Source organism: Protopterus annectens, chromosome 2.part1 (genome assembly GCF_019279795.1).
Source record: "Protopterus annectens isolate FY-2018-M chromosome 2.part1, PAN1.0, whole genome shotgun sequence".
Classification (NCBI taxonomy): domain Eukaryota; kingdom Metazoa; phylum Chordata; order Ceratodontiformes; family Protopteridae; genus Protopterus; species Protopterus annectens.
The window spans coordinates 146,279,567-146,306,962 of NC_056729.1; positions in this window are offsets into that span (position 1 = coordinate 146,279,567).

The window sequence follows — 27,396 nt, forward strand, 5'->3', positions numbered from 1 at the left end:
AGCAATCATAAAAGGCTTTTAAACAAATTATCCAATTAACCAGTAAAAAATCTCAAAACTGAGCCCTGTTCCTGTAGTCTTCAATCAGACAAGTTCTAACTGCACACTCCTGCCACTGGGGTGCAGGGGAACCTTCTCCAAAAAAATAAGGCCTGGATTAGTGCTCAAGTTATTCAAACAAAGCTAGATTCAACAGGCAACTTAGCAGGATGTAAGCTACCTGTCCTGCCACAACAGTGCAGACCACAAACCTTCTTAATGTAAAGCTACTGGTCTGAAGCCCAAGTGCTTAAACCAAAAGGCTTAGAATGATAGCGACACTTAATCAAGTTACTACCAAGCAGTAATAATTACAATTGAATACTTTTAAAAAGGCCTGGATTAGTGCTCAGGTTATGCAAACAAAGCTAGATTCAGCAGGCCTGGATCTAGTCTATGCTACAGCAAACAAGGTGCACCAATTTCAGTAAGAAACAGTTCAAATATGCAGGCACTATAAGTCTTTAACCAGAAATTCCCAGCTCAGAAGGGCAGAGTCCAGCCTCTCCTCCCACAAGAGTACAGACCACAAACCTTCTTAATGTAAAACAACTGGTCTGAAGCCCAAGTGCTTAAACCAAAAGGCTTAGAATGATAGTTACACCAAGCAGTAATAAATACAATTGAGTACTTTTAAGATTATGCAAAAGCAAAATAAAGTAGGAAGAAACACACATACAGTAAAAGCAGATGAAAAAAGTGACCAAATGAGATGGGCCCAGGAGGAGTATACAAATGCAAATTTACAAGAGGGATGGGCAGTTTCAAAGACACCAAGATTAACACCAAAACAAAACCAGGGACGGTGGGTGGGGAACTAACTGAAAAAAACAGAGCCACAACTTCCAGCTAGATAGTATTCAATGCAACACAAATAAATCAATTTAAATGCTGTATTATTTGAAAAAAAGTGCAGATACACCCACTTATCACTGGCTATTCAAGAATTTGAACAAGCATTAACTGAAAAAACAGAGCCACAACTTCCAGCTAGATTGTATTAAATGCAACACAAATAAATCAAATTACATACTGTATTATTTGAAAAAAAGTGCAGATAAATATTTACTTAAATTTGCTTATACGTCCAGTTGATTTGATTTCATGGAGGTCTTAGCTGGCCAAAGCTCAGAGTTTAAGCATCAGCGCTGAAGGACACAGGGATATATTTACAGCACACTACCTGCAGTTTGTGTCAGTGCTAAAGATCACAGGCATACATTTAAAGTATACTACCTACAGTGTGTGTCAGCACTGAAGAACACAGGCATACATTTACAGTATACTACCTACAGTTTGTGTGACTGCTGAAGAACACAGTTATACAGTATACTATCTACAGTTTGTGTCAGCACTGAGTAACACAGGCATGCGTTTACAGTATACTACCTACAGTTTGTGTCAGCGTTGAAGGACACAGGCATACATTTACAGTATACTACCTACAGTTGCGTCAGTGCTGAAAAATACAGACATACATTTAGAGTATATTATCTACAGTTTGTGTCAGTGCTGAAGAACACAGGCATACATTTGCAGTATACTACCTTCAGTTGGCATCAGTGCTGAAGAACACAGGCATACATTTACAGTATACTACCTACAGTTTGTGTTAGCACTGAAGAACACCGGCAGACATTTACAGTATACTATCTAAAGTTTGTGTCAGTGCCGCTGAACACAGGCATGCATTTACAGCTTACTACCTTCAGTTGGCATCAGCGCTGAAGAACACAGGCATACATTTACAGTATACTATATACAGTTTGTGTCAGAGCTGAAGAACACAGGCGTACATTTACAGTATGCTACCTACAGTTTGCATCACTGCTGAATGACACAGGCATACATTTGCAGAATACTACCTACATGTTGTGTCAGCATTGAAGAGCACAGGCATACATTTACAGTATACTACCTACAGTTTGTGTCAGTTCTGAAGTACACAGGCATATATTTACAGTATACTCTCTATAGTTTGTCAGCACTGAAGGACACAGGCATACATTTACAGTATACTACCTACAGTTTGTGTTAGCCATGAAGAACGCAAGCATTCATTTACAGTATACTACATTCAGTTTGCATCAGCACTGAAGAACACAGGCATACATTTACAGTATACTACCTACGGTTTGTGTCAGCGCAGAAGAACACAGGCACACATTACAGTATACTACCTATAGTTTGTGTCAGCTTTGAAGAACACAGGCATACATTTACAGTACACTACCTACAGTCTGTGTTAGCAATTAAGAACACAGGCATACATTTACAGTATACTATCTACAGTTTGTGTCCGTGCTGAGGATCACAGACATGTATTTAGAGTACACTACCTTCAGTTTTTTTCAACACTAAGGAATGCAGGCATTCATTTACTATATACTACCTACAGTTTGTGTCAGCGTTGAAGAGCACAGGCATACATTTACAGTATACTGCCTTCAATTTGCGTCAGTGCTGACTAACACAGGCCTGCATTTATAGTAAACTACCTGCAGTTTGTGTCAGTGCTGAATAACAAAAGCATGTATTTACAGTACACTACCTACAGTTTCTGTCAGTGCTGAAGACTACAGGCATACATTTACAGTATACTACCTACAGTTTGTGTCAGCACTGAAGAATACAGACATATATTTACAGTATACTACCTACAGTTTGTGTCAGCGCTGAAGGACAATGGCATACATTTACAGTACACTATCAACAGTTTGTGCCAGCTTAAGAATGGCTAGAAAAAGAAAGATAAATAGATGTTTTGAAAATACAGGTAATGCCCATTTTCAAATGAAGGAAAGGACATGAGTCTGTTTAGTTTATATTTAAACTTACTTCAGTGGAAGGATTGCATTTAAAGAGAAAGTAAAATGTTGCACATATGTTATTGCTTTGTGGGGATGATACAAAATGTGTGCTATATTTTTAAATGTTTCTGTTATATGCATTGTTTATTTTATTTTTCTCTGTGGCTGTTAAAGAAATTGGGTTGGTGTCTGTGCTGTCATGACATTTACCTTTCAAATAAACTGCACAGCTCTTCACTGGGATGTCTAATATCGGTACTATATAATCTTAGGATATTATAACTGTTGAAAGCCAAACATATCATGCAATACAAATTGCTTTTATAGTAAAACATTCAGGTTCAATGCTTTTCAGCAAACAACCTAGCCAGCCCAGGAGCAGCAAGTGTTTTGATCTTATCTTATTTCATTATAAGCTGTTTGTTTTAAGGGGAAATATTCACTAGCAATACATTTCAAGTGAAAATGGGAAATAAGATGGACATCCACAGGACATTTCTCCACTCCTCTGCAATATGTTTGTAATCCAGCCCCATCACCACCACCACCCTCACCACCACCACCACCACCCTCACCACCACCACTCCACCATCACTATTATAGTAGAAATGTAGCCAATGAGTGATATAATGGAACAATATATCTCCATGTTTATGAGACAAAGTGACTGTGCTACAGGGATGCTATTGGCATGTATATCACATTACAAGGGAAAAAAAAAACAGGATGGACCATGTTACTGTTGGTAGAAGGAAACTCAACATCTAGAAATTAATTATATGCATAGCAGGGAACTGCTTCACCTAACCAGCAATGAATGGTAAAGATACAATCATTTATAGCCTATATGCCAAAGGAAAAGCAACATTATGCATGGAGAAAGGAAGTAAATAATTCTGATTAAAAAAATCTTCAAATTATTAAACTACAGAGTACAGTAATAAACATTAGATTACAGCCCCATGTTTTCTATGAATAGAGTAGCATTGTCTCCAGCCTAGAAATATAAAATAGAATGAAAGAATATCTTTACTGAAGCTAACCTCATCTGCAGATGTTAATGTAATGTTAGATGGTGCAAAACTGCATATAATCATGTAAATATCCCAACATATCCTTGTTCAGCCCATTTCGGGGTTAGTTATGGTGCCAAATATAGCGGCTAAAAACTGTCATGGGAATATAAGGGTCTATATCAGAACATCAAAGTATTAAAATTTTGAATGTTCTGATATCGAACACTATTCAGAGAACGCTAAGAATAACGAAGTGGCAGAACAACAAATTCTTTCCTCGGGAAAGAATTCAGTAGGCCGTTTCTGTGGAATCGCTATTCTTAGCGCTGTGGTGGAAAGTTACGGGTTGGGTTCAGGTAAGTGTGCAATTGTTTGTACATTAGGGTTAGGGGCAGGTTAAGTGAGTTAGAGTTAGGGCGTGGGTTAGGCATGTGTGCGATAGTGACAGACTTTAGGGTTAGGGGTGGTTTAAGAGAGTTAGGGTTAGGACGCGGGTTAGGTGAGTGTGTGATAGTGACGGACCTTAGGGTTAGGGTTTGGGTTAAGGTAAGTGGGTAGATAGTAGTGTATGTTTAGTTTAGTGTAGCGTTAGATGTAGGAATTTAAGTGTATGTGTGTGGTTGTTGTTTGTTTGATGTGTTTGTGTTGTGTGTATGTGTTTGGAGCAGCAAATTTTTTCCATGGGAAAAAATTTGCTGTTCTGAATGTTCGATATTTCCATGTTTAGATGTTTTGGGGCCAATGAAATAGCGTTCTCTATTTTCATCTTTCGCTAACGTGATATAAACGTGAATATAAGGCTAGTCTTAAGCTTCCAACAGATCAATAGCCTAGTAAGTAGCTATAAATCTATGAACCTAAGACAGAATCTAGAACAAAAGCATGGCTGGCAACTTAATTTAGTCTGGATTTTGGTTACCTCTATTTATGGACAGTGGATAAGAGCAAGTTCTTGTTTGGGAAAACAGTAGTATATGTCTGCATTTATAGTACTAATATTCTTGTTAAGTGAAGATTTACATGACACCTATCTCAGTTTAGATATTTCACTTGAAAGCATCTATCTTCATCTACTTCTCCCAACACATGCACACATACACACATGCCTTTTAAAGCAAAGAAGTCATAGCAAGCTCAGTTCTACCGTGAACCTTTTCTTAAAGCAGTGGGTTAACTATAAACTGATATACCCATGCACACACATGCGCACACGCGCACACACACACACACACACACACACACACACACACACACACACACACACACACACACACACACACACACACACACACACACACACACACACACACACACACACACACACACACACACACACACACGTACTGTTTTTCCTTGCACGTGGGTATTGGACTAACACTTTCTTGCTGCCTTTCCAGTATAAGTGACATGTACTGCAGTTGCTTTTTTCATCTTGTTGCTGATGCCTGCCTGTTGCATCTTATTCCCATCTTGTATCAGTATGTCTGTGTTTCATATTACCAGCACTGATAAGTGAAGATAATTGGGGTAAAGTACTCAAAATTTTCTTTTTCTTCCAGAGAAATTCTATAGGGTTCGTGAATTAGTGCAAAGAGGTTTCTTGGTTCTTATAGAAGCTTAAACATTTCCTGTAAGTGATGCTAAACAGGGAATGAAAATGCTATAAACTTCACAAACAAATGACACAAAAGATGACATGACATGTCACTTCAGATCATTGCTGTCTTTTGATGACTACTGTCCTGAATCTCCTTATCTTCTGATCCCAGTCCTCTAACATTTATTCTCACTACACCATATTCTGATCTTCATTAACTGCCAACTATTGGGTTGATAGAACAGTTACTTTTTAATCACAAAAGGCAATGAAAACTATAAAAAGAGCCGCCATATGTCTGCACATATGAAAATATCCATCTGACAGTGTATGTTTGAAGTAACTTTGATCATACTTTTTCAGTTCACAAGATAGTTGAATTTTGATCGGTGTGAATTTTGAGTTTTGATTTTGATAAGCAATAATATACTCCTGCTTTGAAATAAATGCAGAAGAAAATGCCTGTAGTTGTAAACTATTAACTTATTAAAATGGGTAATGATTTGCATAAGACATAAGCAAGGAGTCTTTTGCTGGATTCATTTTATTACCTCAGTGATCATTTGCTTAAAATTAGAATGTGTGTAGTACATAGCAGTGGGTGTAGATAATTTTCGTTATTTTAACAAACATTATTATTAAAGGGTCTTTGAAAAACAATCAGAATTTGCAATATCTTTCAGCTTCCTTGTACCTTATTGAGTATAATGTGGATTATTCCATTTGACTGATTATTTTTTTTCATAGGAAGTGATTTCTGATGAAATTTCTAAGACATGTGCCAGTAGTGATTCCTTTTGTTTTTTGAATTTCTCCTTTCTTAACTGTTTGAATAAACTTGGTATCTAAAGGATTTTAAGCTGAAGATTGAGTTTCAAGATTCCCTTTTCTGTGTTTTCAGTCTTTTCTTTTTGTCTTGTTGGCACCCAGCATTTTGAGTGCTCCCATTTCAGCAGGGAGACATAATCACAGATGAAATCGTTTGGAACACAAAACATCAATCTCACACCTAACTTCGCAATGGAAGTGCTCCTGTTCCCATCCAACCTACTCCTTCTAATACTACTTCCTACTCTCCTAGAACAAAATACACAATCACTGCTCTATTGAACTATTTGACCAGCTACTTAAGTTACCCTATGCTACTTTTGTAAAAAAAAAGTGTTTTTTTTTTTTTTTTTTTTTTTTTTTTTTTGTTTAATGAACTATACTGATGTATTCTATCATTGTTAACCTTTTAGTTATCATATTTACTTTGAATTCCTGTGAGATAATCTGTAATATATATGTGCAATGTGTACTATGTATTTGTATTTTTCTGGAACTTCTCTCCCCATTGAAAATGGGCTCATTGTGGCCCAATGGACTATCCTGGCAAACAAACAGCAAATAAATAAATAAATCTCATTAGTGATTGTGACACCCTAGCACTGGCCCAGCAATCAAGGAGCCTCAGTCCTCACCACTGGCAACAGTGGGGGATGTACACAAAGGGAGGACTGCAATTACCCTTAAGAGCACACAGAGACCACAGTCAGTCTGGGGCTGTTTTGTCCCTCTTTCTCCAGATCCCTAGTAAGACTCCTCACTGGCACAGCTATAGGGTTGAGATCTCAGCTGAGTGGCCAAGCCAAAACCTCCAGCACCCTCTTTGTCCAACCAGTGCTTTGTGTCCCTGCCCAAGTAGCTGACAAACGCACACCTGGGAAAGGCTGGCACATGTTTACTAACTATGCCCCCTTCTGCCCAGACTATGAGGTAGTTTCAGCTGCCCCCAGCCACCCTATCAGCTACTGTTAGTCCCTTAGCAAATGGTGTCCAATGCTACTGTGTATTGTTGCCAGTGGCAGCTGGTGACTTCAAATCAAAGGGGGGGGGGGCAGCAGGAGACAGCTGAATGGGTGGGGTTAATGGGAATGGGTGTGGCCAACTAGAAAAGGTAGGAGCTATGCTCAAAACCAGAAAAACTGTAACTTTAGTTAAATACTCTGTCCTGGGTGGCAAACCATCATTATGAGAGTACAATCAAGACAAAATTAAGTGTAGAAGAAAAACAATATTTCAATGAATTGGTTGCATGACAGCTTACTTAATATCTAGTTGGAAACAAAAAGGTTGTGAGGCATGAAAAAATAAATTACTTTTTGAATACATTACTGGAATGCCAGTCAAAATCAAGTATAAGAAAAACAAGCAGCACTTAACTCAAATCACTTCTCCTTGCACTGCAGTTCTAATTATAATTTATATTCAGCTTTATTAAAGTACCAAGTAACATACTGAAAGTAGCAATCTCTGTGATACCGCACTTGTAAAAATGTTTCTTATCCAAAAAAGACCTGCTGCCTGACAACAACTATCTACTTGTTTCATGGGGAAAACATGATCAAAGTAAAAAAATGAAAAGCAAACAAGAAACAAGCTCAACATACATTGCTTAAAGGATTACTGCACAGGTTATGGACCACACACGATAGATTGGCATTCTGTTTAGTTTGCAGGTAAAGCCTGCAAAGATGACTGCAAGTGTCCAACAAATGTAATGAGCTTCTTAAAATAATGTAATCCTGCCCTTTATTACAAGTACTGTCATATGCATTTCAATACCAAAGGCTTATATGTTATCTAGTTATGTAAGTATTCTCTGCATGGCAACAACAGAAAGGCTTTCAACATTGGCAATTCTTTAACAGTATGCTTATTAAAACTTACTTGCATCTTATAATCTCAGACAAGCTTGCCTGATGGTCATTAAAGCATTGCTACTTAAACACAGAGCAACAGGCACTTTCTGAATAATAATAAGCATAAATCAACAGTATAAAACTATGACAGAAACCAGAACATTCTGCAAAATCAAGGACAGATGAAAAGCCGCTGTAGTACTTGTGTCTACCTTGGATGGGGGATACTCTGCACATTTACACTGCATAACTGCTCCTTGCTTTGCTTCGACACATCCAGAGTTACTACATGAGGAAGTGGGGTGCAACAAGTATGTCATTAGTTGAAATGTCTCTGGCTGACTGTGATGGCCCTGACGCATTTCTCATACCTCTCAACCTCGGAGCAAGAAGTCTGGACAAAGCCATACATAGAAGTGGGACAAAGGCCCAAAAATAAGGACCATTTTTAAATATTGCTCTTATAAACTTACAAAAGAGAATAGAATAGTAGGTCTTGCATTAATATGAATTTTCTGAAGGGTATGAAATCTGAAACTAAAATGTCTTTCATTATTTTCTAACTTCAGTCTTTAATGATTTGCGACTAATTTGCCAAAAAACCACAATTGTATGAAAAACAGATCAAAAATGTGATGCAAAAATATAAAAAAAACGCACAATACAGCTGGGAACTTGTCAAAGAAGGGACACTTTTTTAATATTAGTACTGCTAACTTGAGCAGCTGACAAAATAAAACAATCTATATGCATTTCTGAAATAAAAGTAATCTATAACTCTGATTATTACAGTTATTTATTAATTGTAAACCCTCCATGTTTTCTTCCAAAATTGCCATTTTGTGGTGGGATTATTAAGGGAAGAGCAATATTTTGAGCCAAAATTGGGGACAGTTGAGAGGTTTGGATATGCCTAATTCTATAAAACAATTTATTTGCACGTACCGCTCAACCTGTTAATGCGGGAAATCTGGACAAGGCCTAATATACTGGGGGAACTTATAAACAGTACTAAAATTGCTCTTGTATAAACTGAGGTAGTTGATAGAATAACAGGTCTTGCATTAGCATGCATTTTCTGAAGGTTGTGAAGTCTGAAACTCAGTGCCTGTCATTATTTAGTGACTTCATTCCAAAATGATTTGCCAGAAAACCACAAATTTTATAAGGAGCAAACCAAAAATAAGAAGCAAAAATCTATTCAGTCTGCAAAAATCTGGACAGTTGAGAGGTATAGTTCAGCCAGGGCTGTCTTTGAGTTTGCCACCTTATACCCCTCACAAAATCATTGTCGAATGAATCCTCCCTCACTGCAGCCATTCCAATGAACCATTACTTGGCTATTTCACCCCATTTACCATAAATACTTATGTGCATACTGCTTTACTTCTGTAATGATTTGGACTTCACTTGAAACTTTTATTTTGCCATTTTACAGCACAAACACTAATAGATATCTGCTAAACTAAACAATGCAGTCTCAAAATGAAAACAGACTTAGCATTAAAACTGCTCTGCCCTTGAAACTCACATTCATTGAAACAGCATTGAAACCCACATTCAAAGAAAATATATTTTGCCAGTGGCAGATAAAAATTAACTTTGGTTTTGGGCTGTTTTCAAATCACAGGCCCCTTGCATATGAAACATACACATGCTCTTTAATACACCTTCCTGATTGCATTAAATTATTTTCCTTGTTCAATACAGTGCAGTTTTAGAGGGCATTTCAAATTTATTGTTTTGAACATTTTTCCAGTAAACAATGAAACAAAATGCATGCACCAATAATGACAAAACTGCTGAATTCAGAACATTTTCATCATAAAAGTCTACTCAAACTTCTACAGTCCACCAGTATCAGTGCATATGCACAATCTCTGAAGAAGTAAAAGTTATCTAAATAATTCCACATGAAAGAGATCTGTAACTAATGAAGAGGTTGCTGCTAGCAAACAACTTTATATTTCATTGTTTCATCTACAAATAAAGTGCCTGTTACCCTTCAGGAATAAATTGCCTATTTTACGCTAAAAAATGATAAGCTAGTAATATTGCAATAGGAAATGGATGGCAAACTGGTAACAGGCTCATAGTTACTAGGTATCTTTGCCAAAAAGGAATGTGGCATCCACCCCCTTTGCAACACAGTACAGTATCAGCAATGCATCTATCTGCTGTGGAAGTAGAACCCACAGCCTTCTGCATCAAAAGCAAGTGCACTACTTGTGCTATTAACAATGCAAGCAGACTCAGCATAAGCAGCACTAAACTTTTGCTCCCCTGCAGCTCTCAGCTCCTTGTAAAATCTGCTCACTCAGCTGTATCTCTGAACTTTGCAGCACAAGAAATCTGGAAAAAGCTAAAATGTATTGAGGGGGCAAAAGCCCAAAAACCAGGGACATGTTTTAAACATTGCTTGTATAATGTTGGAAAGTTGCTAGAATAAAATGCTGTGTTACCACCATACATTTCACTGCCACGACATGAACGCAGGACCCTGTTCAAAACAGTCAGTGCAGCATACCACTATGCCAAATCAGCTGTTATGTAAAAGAGAGGAAGACTGAAACTTAAATGGCTACCATTTAGTGAATTCAGTTCTCTCCATAGCTGTCAGCCTGTTAGCACAAAACACCTGAACAAAGCCAGTAATGGGGGAATACAGCCCCCAAACATATTCAGTGAATTCAGTTCTCACCATAGCTCTAAGCCTCTTAGCAAAAAACACCAGGACAAAGCCAGTAATGGGGGAATACAGCCCCCAAACATATTCAGTAAATTCAGTTCTCACCGTAGCTCTCAACCTTAGCACAAAAAAATCTGTATGAAGCCAATAATGGGGGACTACAGTCCCAAAAATAGGGACAAATTTCAAATATCCATCTTATAAACTTAGAAAATTGCTAGAATAAAAGCTTTTGTGTTACCATGTACTTTCTGAAGAATATGAAGTCTGAAATTCAAATGTCTGTCATTTTTCTTTAACATTTGTTAACCAAGAAAGTCAGACTTGGAACAAAAGCCAATTTTCAGCAGAGGCCCAGGGAGAAACACTCCAGACAGACACATCTTGGTAAGATGGGAGGACACCAGAGCACCCAGAAGAAACCCACACAAACACAGGGAGGACATACAGACTCCACGTAGAAGGCACCCCCAGCCAAGAATCAAACCAGAAAACCTGCAGTTGTCAGTCAACAATGCTACCACTGCACCAATGCACTGACTATGTAAGGACAAAAAAATACAAAAATCACAGATTTTATCAGGTACAGAACAAGTATGAGGGAAAAATCTGCAAATTTTTTACAAGTGGTGGTGGGTAGGAAATTCAGGCTTTTGCCACCTGTGCCCAAGGTACAGAGTTCAAGCCTGTTCTCTACCCACCACCATATAGCACTTGGGGCATTTCACACATCTACCTTACATTTCAGTTCCCTACTTGTATCTTTTCTCCCCAGGCCTTCACTAAAAATGGGCTCTGTCCAGTCGGACTTTCTTGGTCAACAAGCACAACTATATAAGTAAATAAAATAAATAAATGTGCATAACAATGCCAGTTCTGTTCAACATGTTCATGAATTCACTCGATGCAATGTATAACAGTATCAACATGCTTTAACCATTTGTTGCTAAGCTTTTCTTTACTCAGATATTCCTGCTTTACCTATCTAATGTTGTAAATTATCTGTGTAGCTAGTGCTGAATCTCAAGTTTGTCATGCACACTCTTTTATTTACACAATGCAAACACTTCCTCACCTTGATGTGACCGACAGCATGTACTATGGGCTCTAGATGCTCATCATACCTTGGCTTCTTGCATATTTGAATAATAATGCTGCTGATCATGCTAATATGTCAGTAGTATTAGCTTTAAAGTGAGATGGACATGCTGTCAATGATTACCTGGGTTAGTGTTTCTAATGGCAGCTCTTTAAATGACTTCATCTTGGTCAGCAGTCTGTTCAATAAACCTCATCATGCACCAGCAGAATATAACCACAATAGCCTTTTCAAAGTTTAGAAGTTCAGGTCATTAATGCAGGCATGTGAAGAATACATTTCTGCTTCACTTATGTTACCATGATTACTTTTCTACAGTTAATGCATTTTTTCTCTGTGGTTTATACTTTTCATACTAGTGTACTCTTGTTTCTGGCAATGACTCTAGTTGCCACAGCTGGACCATTCTACTTTTAAGAACAGAATAACTTAATGAATCAAAGATGATAAGACTTCAGATCTTCTATTGTGTCTGGAAAACCCCCATTCTAATACACCACTACAATTCTATGGACATCTTATGAGCCTGTCATGTATTCATTTTTTTCCCACTACAGTATATGCCACTATATAGGTTCTTTGTAATATTAATGAAAATACTGAAAACATACTGATATAAAAAATATTCTACCTTACTCATTGGATTCAGCCTCCAAAATTTAACATAACTTTTACTCCAACCCTTATACATAATCATTTCCAGAACATTTGCTTCTCAACCCTGATGGCTGACGTCTCTGTCCTTCTCAGATTTGTGAAACATATTGTATTTTCTATAACTATTTCTGAGGAAATAAAGGACAGATGACCTCAATAGACATATTCACCTAACTTTTGTCCTACTGTAGACCTAAAACCATGTGCACACACACACACACACACACACACACACACACACACACACACACACACACACCCCTTACGTTTCAATTCCCTACCTGTGCTGAGAGAGAAGGCTCTGAAGATGAGAGAAGGCTCCAGTAACAGTCCCCATGAGTCCATCTATAGTCCCGCACAGGCACCAGTAACAGTTTCCCCATGAGATCAGGCTCCATTGTCTTCCTGGAGAGGGTTTCCCCTAGAGAGCAGGCTCCAGCCTGCGGATGTTGCAGTCTGGATGCCTTCCATTCTGTGCGTGTGTCACTGCATAGACTTTTGGGTTGCAGGGCAGAGATAGCCTTTCCTCCTATACAGACTGCTGACAAAGCAGTGGAGTTCCCAATCTGTAAATCATGCATGTGGGAGTTCCCAATCTGTGAAACACGCATGCGTGATTGTTCCGTGACTCAACAAAATTATTTTGCTATTTTATTTTGTTTTCTTTCCATTTTTTTATTTTGTTTTGTTTTCTTTCCACTGCTGGGGGGGGGGGCTGCAGTCCTGCAGTCCTATAGCATGAACCACCCCTGATTGTTGCTATTAATCCAAATGGTAGTGTGACGAACAGCAAGGGTATTTAGGATTGGGCTGTACAGTGTCAGCAAATACATATGCAAGTACACTCAGAGCTTAAATATCTCTAAATAGACCAGTCACAATTAAAAAGTTTAAATATATTTAACAATAAATAATAAAAGAACAAGACAATACTAAATAATTAATCAGTTACATCAGAGTTACATCAGAGTTCAAAATCACAGGAAATATTTAAAACAACATTGCAGGACAGTCTCAAGTAAATAAAGAAAATATCTAAGCTATACTTTACTGTATTCCTATCTGAATCTAAAAGAGTTACTATGCCCTAAAACTTACTTACAGTAAGGCAAGTAAGCAAGTAAGCAAGTGATAAGTGGATGTTCTTGTTAGGTCAAAGACAAAATACAAAATGCCTAGTCTCTCTCTGAGAGAGTTCTTAAATTTATATCAAATATTACTGCTACTTAGCTTGAGTGACGCCACTTTTTGTCACCTGACTTTAGTTTCCAAGACACCCCCTCTTTGTCAGAGACTAACTGAATTTTAACATCTCCCTGTGAAAAATACATATCTTTCAGGAGTTTATAATTTGTGGACATCATAAAACAATAATGCACTTTTGCATCTTAAACCTAGCAATTACTTCTCTTCCAAGAACAATACAAAAACTTCTAGCTCTAGACATTGTGTCTGCTACTGTATTGAAACTGAGAGATAGCATCTCCTTTATTGTGTGGTTATGAAACAATTTAATTTCATCTATTTTCTCTGATTTCTTTTCAAGTTAACCTTTTATGTTCCAGTATCCACTGTTAAAATATATACATTTATACAGCCACAACAGTTTATATACATTTCTGTTCTAAGCCAGCAGGGCATGCTGTAGTAGTACATAACATGCAGTTCTGTATAAATCATATCAATATTCACAAATGACATAGAATTATTTCCAAAATTCCAGTTAGCTGGGCTGGCAGTGTGACATTTCTTCCTTTCCCCACCCAAAATCTCAAGCTATTTTTTCAAGTGACCCTTGAGAAATTCTGCTTGAGAGGGTTGACTATCTGTGAATACCTCGCCCCATTCCCTGTCTTTAGAGCCCATCTGCATTGGCATTCCTAACTCCACTGCGGTGCTGCACTGTCATATCATATGCCTGTGACCCTAGACTCCATCTTAGTAACTTGACATTCCACTGGCTGGCTCGATCTAAACATGTTAAGGGATTGTGGTCTGTAACTACAGTGACTTTCCTTCCATACAGATAAGTTTCTGCAGTGCCCACACCATAGCTAGACATTCCTTTTCTACAGCTGCATAGCATTCCTCCCTGGGTTGGAGCCTATGATTGAGATATACCACTGGGTGCACTTCTTCCTCTGAGAAGACCTGGCTGAGTACAGCCTCAACCCCATGGTTTGAAGCATCCACCTGCACAACAAATTATTTGCTGTAATCTGGACTGGCTAACACAGGATGTCCTTTCAAAGCTCCTTTAAGCTTCTGAAATGCCTGCTCACATGCTGTGATCCACACTACCTTATCTGGCTTGTTTTTCCTTGCCAGGACTGTGACGAGAGCAGCTATGGTACTATAATTGGGGACAAACTTTCTGTAGTACCATGCTGCCCCTAAGAATGCCCTCACCTGCTTTTTGGTAACAGGGGCAGGCCATGCCTGAATGGCTTTCACATTGACAGGTTCTGGCCTGATTTTACCACTCCCCACTCTATGTCCCAGGTAGGAGACCTCTGCCATACCCACTTGACATTTGCTGGACTTAATGGTCAACTCTGCCCTCTGTAGTCTGCCCAACACCTCCCTGATATACTGAAGGTGCTCTTTCCAGGAAAGCTGTAGATGGCAATTTCATCTAGGTAAGCAAAGGCAAAATCTCCTGTTCCTGCTAGGATACAACCTGCCAGCCTCTGAAATGTCGCAGGGGAATTTTTGATCCAAAAGGGCATCTTCGTGAACTCATACTAGCCAAAAGGAGTCACAGAGGCTGACCTTTCTCTAGCGGTGCGAGTCAAGATCACATGACAGTAACCCTTGGGAAGATCAATACTGGTAAGATATTTAGCCCCACACGGCTGCTCTAGGGCTTCATCTGTCCTAGGCATGGGATAAGAATCTGACTCTGTGTGAGTATTTAATTTCCTGTGGTCCACACAGAACCTGGTGCTGCCATCCTTCTTTGGTACCAACACCACTACGGAGGCCCAGAGACTGCTGAACTCCTGGATTACCCCTAGTTCCAACATGTCCTGTATCTCCTCCCACAGAATCTGTTTGACTCTCTGAGGCAACCTGTAAGGGGCCTGCTTAATAGGCCTTTGGGGTCCTGTATCCACATGGTGTTGCACCAGGTGGATGCACCCTGGTTTCCTAGTGAACATATCCCCAAACACCTACATCACTGCTCTGATTTCTCGAACCTGGGTAGGGGATAGCTGCTGGGACATTGCTACTCCTTCCACTGAGGTATTGGTCCGAGCCTAACTGAGGAGATCAGTCACCAGATCTCCCTCAGATTCCTCCTGCAATCCACTGCAAATATTCAGCACAAGGGTCTCTCTATCATGGCAAGGTTTAATCATGTAAACATGGTACAATTTATGCCCCTGCCTCCTGTCTAGCAGTTCTACCATGTAGTTAACATCATTGACCTTCCTTACCACCCTGAAGGGTCCCTCCAAGCTGCCTGCAACTTTTTGTGTTTGACAGGAATGAGAACCATAATCTGCTGCCCTACAGCATACTCTATAGCTCAAGCATTCCTGTCATACCAGACCTTTTTCCTGCTGTTGTGCTTCTGCCAGGTTCTACTGGGACAAGCACCTGAGTTCCCTGTGCCTTGTCCTAAGTTTAGGACATATGCCACAACAGACTCCTGTGGGATTCACACTCACCCTCTCACTCATCTCGAGTCAAATCTAGACTTCTCCTCACCCTATGTCTATACAGTAACTCCAAGTGTGAAAAAACTGTTGCTTCCAGGGGCACATTCCTGTAAGCAAACAATAGATGGGGCAAATATTTCTCCCACTCCTTCTTAAACTGGTCTGCAAATGCCCATTGCATCTCCTTGAGTGCAGAGTTTAACCCCTCAACAAGACCATTAGTCTGGGGATGGTAGGAGGTTGTCTTTAGGTGTTTCACCCTACAGTGCTTCCACAGACAGGCTAGACAGAAATACCATTGATTATTTGGATTTACAGTTATACACTAAAGACGGGAAGGTACAATCCAAATTATTTGGGAAGAAGACATATAGCAACACATTTTTACACTATGAGAGTTGCCATCCTTATTAGGTGAAGAAGAACGTGGTAAAAGGCCAGATGATTAGGGTGTCATGTATAGTTAGTGAAGATAGTAGATTCCTGGAAGAACTGGAGGCATTAGTTGGCTTGTTTGCTGAACGGGGTTATCCTATGGATTTACTAACCTCAGTTAAACAGGACATTATTGGAAGAAGGGACATAGACTTCAAGCCCATTTTGTCAGACAGCCAAAGGGACATAGAGAACAGTAATATTTATAGACACAAAGTCAAGGACACTCAGACAGGCATGGTTTTACAACACAATACCACAGCCATTAAGGTTAAAGATACTATTCAATCGACATGGCAAAATGTACTTCCCACAGACATGCAAGTCACACTAGGAAAACACCCCAAATTTATCAACAGTAGGAGTTTGAATATCAAATAACTTTTGGAGAGAATACCCACACCCGCTAGTCAAAGGCCAGCTAGGATGGCCAAATGTGGCAATTGCAAAGTATGTAAATACATCAATGACAGCCCATATGTTCAAGTGGGCAATTACAAGTGGACCATGAAGAGCCCTGGTTATTGCAATTGCAACACCAACATAGTTATATATGTGGCAACTTGTCTATCTTGTCCAGCTTTCTACATTGGCATGACCACAAGAAAGTTGAGACAAAGGATTATGGATTATAACAGGGACATTAAAAACAGGAAATCAACTAATTCTTTATTCAACCACAGTAAAGATTGTATCAACTACAATTTTTTTTTTATTTTTTGTTATAGACAGATTATACACAAAAGATTTTGGCGGTGACCATAAAAACATTCTAGAAGTCAGGGAATGCTTGTGGCAAATACGATTAGATGCAAGCACTGCACCTGGCATTAATGACACCTTATCTCTAGCATGTATACTAAAACACAAGGCATTATGCATTTAACATTTCAAAACTAGAAATAACAGAGAATTACTCTGACGTTTTATACATATTTTTATACATACTTTATATTTTTATATTTTTTATATCTCTAAAAGTTTTTCCATATTTGCAGAATATAAGTGTTGAAATAATTTACATTTAAAGTAAATACATTACTGATAACTTTGCACTACATCAAAAGTTAAGGGTTTAATTATAAAGCATACACAACAGAATCATTGCATTCAATTAGTATTTGATGTCAGTGTTAATTGAAGTGTATATTTAAAGGTTGTGATCAGTTGTGGCAAACTGACTCTGAAGATGCCCTACACGGGTGAAAGCGCTTAGTCAGTTAATGTTTAATGTTAATAAAATGCGACGCAATTATGCCCAAGGCTACCATCATTTCTGTCTTAGTCAGGTTGGCAGGCACCAGTCCTTTAGCCTGGCACATCTCAACCAACTGGCTCCTTGTCACCTTGCCATACTCCTTTGCTGACATACTTGCCTGGTCTCCCTGACTAACTAAACTAACAAAAAAAAATAAAACAATTGTGATATGAAACTCTGAATGTTCACTGTATGGATGATTGAGAGTTCAAACACCTTCCTTTGTGACCACTGTTCATAGGCTACAGGAATTCAATATCCATACCACTACAAACCAATTAATATGTGATGTGACTATCCCACCACTGCCAACCAATTAATATGTGATGCCCCAACACTGGCCAAGTATTCAAAGAGCCTTAATCCTCACCACTGGCAACAGTGAGGGATGTACACACTGGGAGGATGACAAGTACACACACAATAAAGTGCAATTTTCCTTAAGAGCACACAGAGTCCACAGTCAGTCTGGGGCTGGTTTCTCCATCTTTCTCCAGATCCCCAGTAAGACTCCTCACTGGCACAGCTACAGGGTTGAGATCTCAGCTGGGTGACCAAGGCAAAACCTCCAGCACCCTCTCTGTCCAACCAGTACTTTGTGTCCCTGTCCAAGTAGCTAATGCATTCACACTGAGATTTTACTGATATACAAACACACACCTGGAAAAGGCTGGCATAGGATTATTAGCTATGCCCCCTTTTGCATAGCTCAGTTCCAGCTGCCACCAGCCACCCTTATCAATTACTGTAAGGCCCTTAGCAAAGGGTATCTAATCCTACTGTGTAATGTTACTATTAATCCAAATGGCAGTCTGAACAAGAGCAAGGTTATTTAGCAGTAGCCTGTACAGTGTCACCAAACAAATATGCATGTACTCTAAGAGCTTAAATATCTCTAAATAGGATAGTCACAATTAAAAGGTTTAAATATATTTAATTATAAATAATAAAAGAGCAAGACAATACTAAATAAGTAATCAGTTACATCAGAGTTCAAAATTACTGGAAATATTTAAAAAAACATTGCAGGATAGTCTCAAATAAATAAAGAAAACATCTACTTTACATTTTACTATATTCCTGCCTGAAACTAAAAGAGTTACTTATGCCCTAAAAAAACATAGAGCAAGGCAAGTGCAGAAGTGGTGATGAGTAGATGTTCTTGTTAGGTCAAAGTCAAAATACAAAATGCCCAGCCTCTCTTTGAGAGAGTTCTTAAATTAATATCAAATATTACTGCTGGGTTAGCTTGGATGACATCACTTTTTTTCACCTGACTTTATTTCCCTAGATAACCCCCTCACCCCCTTTGTCAGAGAATAACAGAATTTTAACATTTCCCTGTGAAAAATACATATCTCTTAGAAGTTTGCAGATCCTGGAGGTCATACAACAATAAAACACTTCTGCATCTTAAACCTAGTAATTACTTCTCTTTCAAGACAATACAAAAAACTTCTAGCTCTATACATCGTGTCTGATACCGCACTCAAACTGAGAGATAACAATATATTTTCTTATGTGGTTATGAAACAATTTAATTTTAACTATTTTCTCTGAATTTTTTTCAAGTTAACCTTTTATGTTCCAGTTGCCAATGTTCAAAATATATACATTTACACAGCAATTATAGTTTATATACATTTTTGTTCTAAGCCAGCAGGACATGCTGTGGTTACATTTTCTTCAGTGCATAACATATAGTTCTGTATAAATCATATCAATATTCACAAATGACACAGAATTATTTACAAAATTCCCAATAGCTGGCAGTGTGACAGTGATTACCATTATCAACTACTAAATCATCTAAAACATGCAACCACAAATGTAAACCAAGAGATTCCATTCCCGATTGCCAAATGAAAAATAAAAAAAAACAATTTATTCATGGGGAACTTTGCCTCACTTCCCTGGAAATTAAATCTACTAATTTTAGGGTTACATAACCTCAGAGAAAGAGGACCCCCCCCCCTACTGAATTATGCAATGGTCGATCTAGTGAAGTTCAACTGTTACAAAATTCAACCAACTCTACCACAGATTAATATCACCAACATTTCAAAACATGATGAACTAGCAGGACAGCAGGAAAGAATCAAACAAAACCACTGCATGTATATATGGATCTAAGCAATATTATCACATGCACAATGGGGCTGAATTGCTGAATATCAACCCCATTAAACTGAAACATCAAAAGGTTGAAATATGCCAGTAGCTGGTTGCCCAAGATCATGGTACTCTGTGGTGTTGGGTTTTGCTCTTTCCCAGCTGTAGTATGATTTCTCTCTTTCCAGTTTATGTACCAAGTGGTACAATGAGCAATGAGCACCTTTCATTTCTCATTGTTCCAGTAGCAGTAATGGGTTTTACAGGCTCGAGTTGCTAGACCAAGGCCAAACCCTCCCTGGATGGTGCACCACACACATTCACATGAACACACACACACACATTCATGACTAGAGCCAATTTAGAGTGTCCATTCCAGATGCTGCATGTCTTTGGAGTGTGGCAGGAAACAAGAGTGTCCGGAGGAAACCACACCAATGCAGAAGGACATACAGATTCCACACAGAAGGCATTTTGCTATGAGGTGACATTCCATTTTTAATGCTGTGGGATCAATGTTCTTCCAGTCATCCATTTGTGCATTCAGTAATGTAACATAGATCTATAGATCAGCTGTGTGTGTATGTGTCTATACATATATATATATATATATATATATATATATATATATATGTGTGTGTGTGTGTGTGTGTGTGTGTGTGTGTAGAGAGAGACAGACAGATATGCATATATGTATACACATACACACACACACACACACACACACACACACATATATTTTTTTTTCTGCAGAAGAATAAACTGTATTTTTATATTGAATATTGGTTTCAGCAAGTGTAGTGTTTGCAAAATATAGTAATATTGACTTGTTACTGCTGTGCTGGATATGTGATTTGCTTTAAGCTATGTGGGTATGTTTTTCTTTAATTCTGAAGCTTTCACTTGCATCAAAGGTTTCAGCATTAGATGTGTATGTGTGTGTGTGTGTGTGTGTATGTGTGTGTGTGTGTGTGTGTGTGTGTGTGTGTGTGTGCGTGCATGCATGCGTACGTGCATGTGTGTGTGTGTGTGTGTGTGTGTGTGTGTGTGTGTGTGTGTGTGTGTGTGTGTGTGAGTGCATGGATGCGTACGTGCATGTGTGTGTGTGTGTGTGTGTGTGTGTGTGTGTGTGTGTGTGTGTGTGTGTGTGTGTGTGTGTGTGAGCATTTGTTAGAGTACAGGCTAAGTAAAGGGAAATTGTTAGTGCTGTAAATGTGTATTTTCTATATAGGTATTCTTTCCAAGTGTCTTGTCTAGCAGTACTATTAGAAAATGTGTTTTTGTAAGGTATTTTGTAGGGTTAGGGACAGGGACAGGGTTAGGGTTGATACACATGAGTAAGGTGGAAAAGGGGATGAAGTCAATTACTGAAGATGATTACCCCTCCCTTAACAGGCAAAGTATGAAAGGCCACTTTAAAATTAAACCCCGCCAGTCTCTTCTGTAACTTGATAGGTGTGTTTCTTGGGGGAGGGTGGGATGTCATTGACAGAAAATACAGCAACGTATGATGAAGAGATGTTTACTATGTACTGTACAGTCAACAAGGCAAGAATGAAACATCCATTATGCTCCTAAGCAAGTCAAAACAATCCGCTTCCTAGATATAGATTCCATAGTCAGTATCTCCACATTAGGAGCAAATATAGTTATTTTTCACATTCATACAAACTTTTTGACCCTTGAGAAACAGTTTTGATCTATGTGGTATCTATCTTTCAATTTAAGGCTGCCATGGCAGAATAGAACAGATGAAAGAAATTACATACTGTATATATATATATATATATATATATATATGTATGTATATTGCCTCGCCGATTAACGCATAGCAAGAATGTTATACATGAGAAAAATGATGAAATTAAATGCTTGCTATGCTGATTGGCCTACGTCACCAAAGCTGATATGTGGCGTAGTGACCAAAACAAAGCAGCATAGCAATGTTTAAATATGGAAAGTGCTGACTACTAAAAACTAAACACATACTGTAACATAGTGGAAATAAAGGATTAAGGCAAGAGTAAGAAAGTCCTAAGGCATTAGATTCAGGTGAAGTCATGGTGCAGCCTGCTAAACTTGCCCTAAAAAGATATAAAAAACAGTAAACTAAACCTAGGAGCACCTGGAAAAATCCCCCTTCTGTTGCCAGTCTTATTGTACTTGATGCTCTTAGGTAGTGTAGGAACTGCTATAAGGTCACAGAAAATGAGATTTGGCTTGACATGAATGCATCATTCTGTGATAAGTGCAAATATCAATGCAAACTGCAAGAATTCCTGTTATCCAATAAGATAGTCTTTGAGCATTACACATCACCATACGCATTTTATTACAATCATACTAAATTGACTAATGCTGAAAAAAGTCACCATTGAATGCTCTTATCATTAAGAAGCTTAGGTCTTAGCAGTTATGCACCATCACATCAGCACCGTGTTGGCAAACAGTAAAGGATCACCAGGAGTTAGACCGCAATCAGTATTCTTCTGCAAATGCCGTGGTTAGAGACTGCTGTGTCTTAGTATTTGATTACTCAAGCACACTGACCCAGTACTCATAAGACGAAAACATGATTATAGCTGGCTGTCTTTATGGTGCCAGGATTTATGCTATCACAAGGTCTCTAAAATCCTGCTCAGCAGACAAATATGTAATGGCCTAGTAATCATAATACTTATATATAACATATATATATATATATATATATATATATATATATATATATATATATATATATATATATATATATATATATATATATATACATATATATATATGGTTCTACTTCATATCATCAAATTACCATTTCATCGAATTGCAAATCATCGAGACCAAATCGTCAAAAACTCATTTCATCGAAAACTCATTTCATCGAATCTCAAATCATTGAAAACTATGAAGCAACTACAAATAACATTACACAATGTTTTTACTATGTTTATGCAGGGGGGCAAGCCCCCCTGCACCCCCCATTGTAGTGCAACCTTGGAGTTGGTATATTTAGTTACGGGGGGTGTGGGGGGCTCCGCCCCCCACATGGGGGGTGCAGGGGGGTGTGCCCCCCTTCATAAACATAGTACAAAGTGTCTGGGATGTTATTTGTAGTTGCTTCATAGTTTTCAATGATTTAAGATTCGATGAAATGAGTTTTCGACGATTTGGTCTCGATGATTTGCAATTCGATGAAATCGTAATTCGATGATATGAAGTGGAACCATAGATATATATATATATATATATATATATATATATATATATATATATAGCTGAATATGTTCAACAACTAGTTTAGTAGTTGGTGTCATTCTAGTGGTTCCAGTACAAGTCAGCATTGGATGAGATGACTGACAATCTAACTTTCTTCACCATGGCTTACCCATGAGAACACACCATTAACAGCAAGGTCCGAATGTGTCATAGGAAAATGAAGAATCTGTTGTGAATAATCTGATCAAATAAATACCTAGAGCTAGAGTTACCTGGAAATGCCGGTGACTACTATAAGAAGGAAGCTAATAGCACTAGACTGATTTATGTCTAAAACTGTAAACCAGGAATTTTATCATTCAGTGTTATTATGCTGATATGAAAGAACCATTAGAGTTGTACTGAAGTTACTTTATTGACAAAACTACAATAAAGGGGTACCTTTGGAATGATGTGTTGGATGCTTTATGTCTGAAATAAGGCAATATTGAAGAATGTGGCTAAAATGCATATAGTGTTGGAAGTAATGGTGGCAGTAGACCACACTGATGTAAATTTTGGAACAATTTCTTTACTGATAATCCCAATGAAAAATGGGTCTATATTAGTTCGCCAAAAGTTCTATTCAGCGAACACCTTTCAGTCGTCCCCTATTCAGCGAAAATCACTTCTGCAATTCGCTGAATTTACCAAGAGCAAGAAAATAATTGCCCCACAACACAATGGAACACAAACCCACTTAAATCAAACCCACCCAAGTGGAGGGCTTTGCCCCCCCCATACACCCCCTAGCTATGTATACCAACTCCGAGATCACACTATAGTGGGGAAAAGGACAAAGTTGTGTTGTCAGCCAACTACTTCCTTGCCATTGGTAAAGTCAGTGAATCACAGAAGTGATTTTCTCTGAATAGGGGTGAATGGGAAGGTGTTTGCTAAAAAGAACTTAAGGCAAACTAATATAGACCCATGAAAATATATGAAAAGTGTTTCCAAAGTATTGAACATATTGAGAGGTGCAATGTCATGAGAAAGAGTGGAAGATACAGATTGTAATTTTATTACTTGCTTGGATAGGTGTGGTGAGCTTATGCTGAAATAAACACTAATTACCAATTTTGTTTTTGGAAAGACTGTGTGGATTAACACAAAATAAGTCTATGTTGCATTATGTACCCTTGAAACACAAGTACAGTGAAATTACAGATGCCTGATAAAATTTATTTAAGAAAACGTAAATTTGCAGCAGTGATCCTAAACAAATATTACAGTAACAACTGTTAAAATTTTACATGTGAGGCAGTGGTATGCTGACAGACACTGCAGAATTCTGACAAGTGGTTTATTGATGTAATTTCTGAAGGATTGTCTGGGAAACTTGTACCAACTGAGCTACATACTAAATTTACCAAGATGTGCTCATAAAAAATATATATTGAATATTCCTATCATAACTTGAATCTTATGTCTTTAATGAGATGAAACTTAAGTAATTGCAAGCTTTCTCGATGTAAAAAATTCTGAGCATTGCAAAGCAGGTAAAAGTGAATCTGAATCTAATAACTTTGCAATGTGCTTAACAACTGGCTGGAAGCAGTCATTGCTGCACATTATAGCACTGCATTCTAATACAGTGGAAAGTATTGTTTTATAATGAGTATGCTCCAGGCACATTCAACAATTGGAACACCCACAGAGGTTCCTCACTAAAAGAATACAGGGACTAAGCCAAACCCAGGAACCCCACTCGGCCTTCCTGAAAACACTGGAAAATATGAAGGTCTCTCCAAACACCATTATATTGGGCGACTTCAACTACCCAAACTTAGACTGGGAGCATTACTCTAGCTCCAGTACCCTAGCCCAAAGGTTCCTAGAATTTATAAACTCAAATGCTATGGAACAACTTGTTACCACTCCCACAAGAGGGGAAAACATACTGGACCTGATCATCACCAACATGGGGACTCTATGCTCCAGACTAGAAGTATATCCCTCACTGGTAAGATCAGACCATAAACTAATCTCACTGGATATTCACATCCCGACCCCACCCCCTGCCCATAAAACCACAGTGAAAAACTTCTCTAAAGCAAATTTCACACTCCTCAAAACTGAGGTGGAATCCTTCAAAGCCCCCAGGCCTCTGGAAAATACGGCCCAGACCGCAGAATCCTTTATAAACGCATTCTCTGAACACCTTCAGGAATGCATGGCTCATGCGATCCCAAATAAAACCAAGACCCAATCTTCCAAAGGCAGACATCCTGTCTGGTGGACCCCAGCCATAAACAAACTATACAATATAAGGAGGAAGCTACTAAATGATAGAGCAAAATCCCAAAAAGGGAAGGCATCACTGATCAGTCTTAGCAAAAAACTACGGGCACACATAAAATTGTCTAAGGCCAGCTTCGAGAGAAAAATTGCACAGGACACTAAGGATAATCACAAGGCTTTCTTTAGTTATGTTAGGAACCTGGGTGGTAATTCCCAGATATGCTCAGAATTAGTCCAAAATGACAAAAAATACACCGAACCCACAGACATTGCCAACATCCTAGCTGACAGGTTCAGCGCAAACTTCTCCCCCCTGCTCCCCACCAAAAGGGCAAATATCTATCCCAGCAGAGTGCTGCCCCCCTGACATCTCAGATGCTCAGGTAAGAGCCGCCCTCTCCAAAGCAAAAAACACAGCATCAATGGGACCAGATGGTGTCCCGGGCTGCGTCTTACATGAACTCCAAGAAGAGCTAAACCCAAACATAAAACTACTGTTCAATATCAGCCTTACTACAGGATATGTGCCCAAAGAGTGGCATACAGCAACAGCGATCCCTCTCCATAAAGGTGGTGCCTCAACGGATCCTGGAAACTATCGCCCCATAAGCCTGACTAGCTTGGTCTGCAAAGCTATGGAAAGGATCATCATGGACCTCATAAATAAAGATATTGGGGACCTACAAACACTGGATCCTACCCAGTTTGGCTTTGTTAAGGGCAGATCCTGCCTCTTAAACCTGGTTGATTTCTTTGAAACAGTCACCAAGGCCATTGACGAGGGGAAGGTGGTCCACACAGCCTACCTGGACCTCGCAAAAGCCTTCGATATGATACCCCACTCGGGCATTATAGATAAGGTCACCAGCTTAAATATAAACCCCTATGTCACTAGATGGATTGCAAACTGGCTCAAGCACAGAACCCACATGGTTAGAATTGCTGGAGCCATGTCAGACTCCAAACCAGTTACAAGTGGTGTCCCACAAGGCTCAATCCTGGGACCTCTCTTGTTCGGTATATATTTCTCGGAGGTACAGGCCAACATGGAAGGACTGTGGCTGACCAAGTTCGCAGATGACTGCAAACTGGGCGCCATAATCGACTCTCCAGCTGACACAAGCATCCTCCAAAAGGGCCTTATGGAAACAGGCAACTGGTGCTAGAGCCATGGCCTCAAGCTAAATGCCAAAAAGTGTATAGTCATCCCCTTTGGCAAAAACAAAGTGCCCACAAATTACCACATAGGTGGTAATCCATTAAGTACAGAAGAAGTAATTAGGGACCTGGGGACCCAAGTTGATAGCAATCTCTCATTTGACAACCACGTGGCCAAAGTGGTTAGAAAAACATTTTATATAGCCCACCTAATCATGAAGGGATTCACATCTAGATCAGGGGAGGTCATCATGCCTCTTTACTCATTCCTCATCAGGCTCATAATTGAGTACAATGCCCCTTTTGGGATGTACCTTACCAGACACCTGCAGCAACTGGAAAGACCCCAAAAGTACCTCACCAAGAGGATCAAAGGGCTCAAACAGATGCCATATGCTGCCTGGTTAAAGAAACTCCAGCTCTACTCAGTGGCATACCACCTGTTCAGAGGTGATCTGTGCCTGACGTATAAAGCCATGTCCAACCCGGAATTAATGATCATGCTGCACCTCAGAAAATCCCAATCCCATCGTGCAACGCGCTCGAGAGACTTGAACCTCAGCACTGAAATAAATAGGACATGCTGGAGGGACAGATTCATAACCCAGAGGCTCCCTTCACTCTGGAATAAAATCCCAGTCCAGGTTAGGCAGAGTCCCTCATTGACTCTCTTCAAGAGGAATCTTG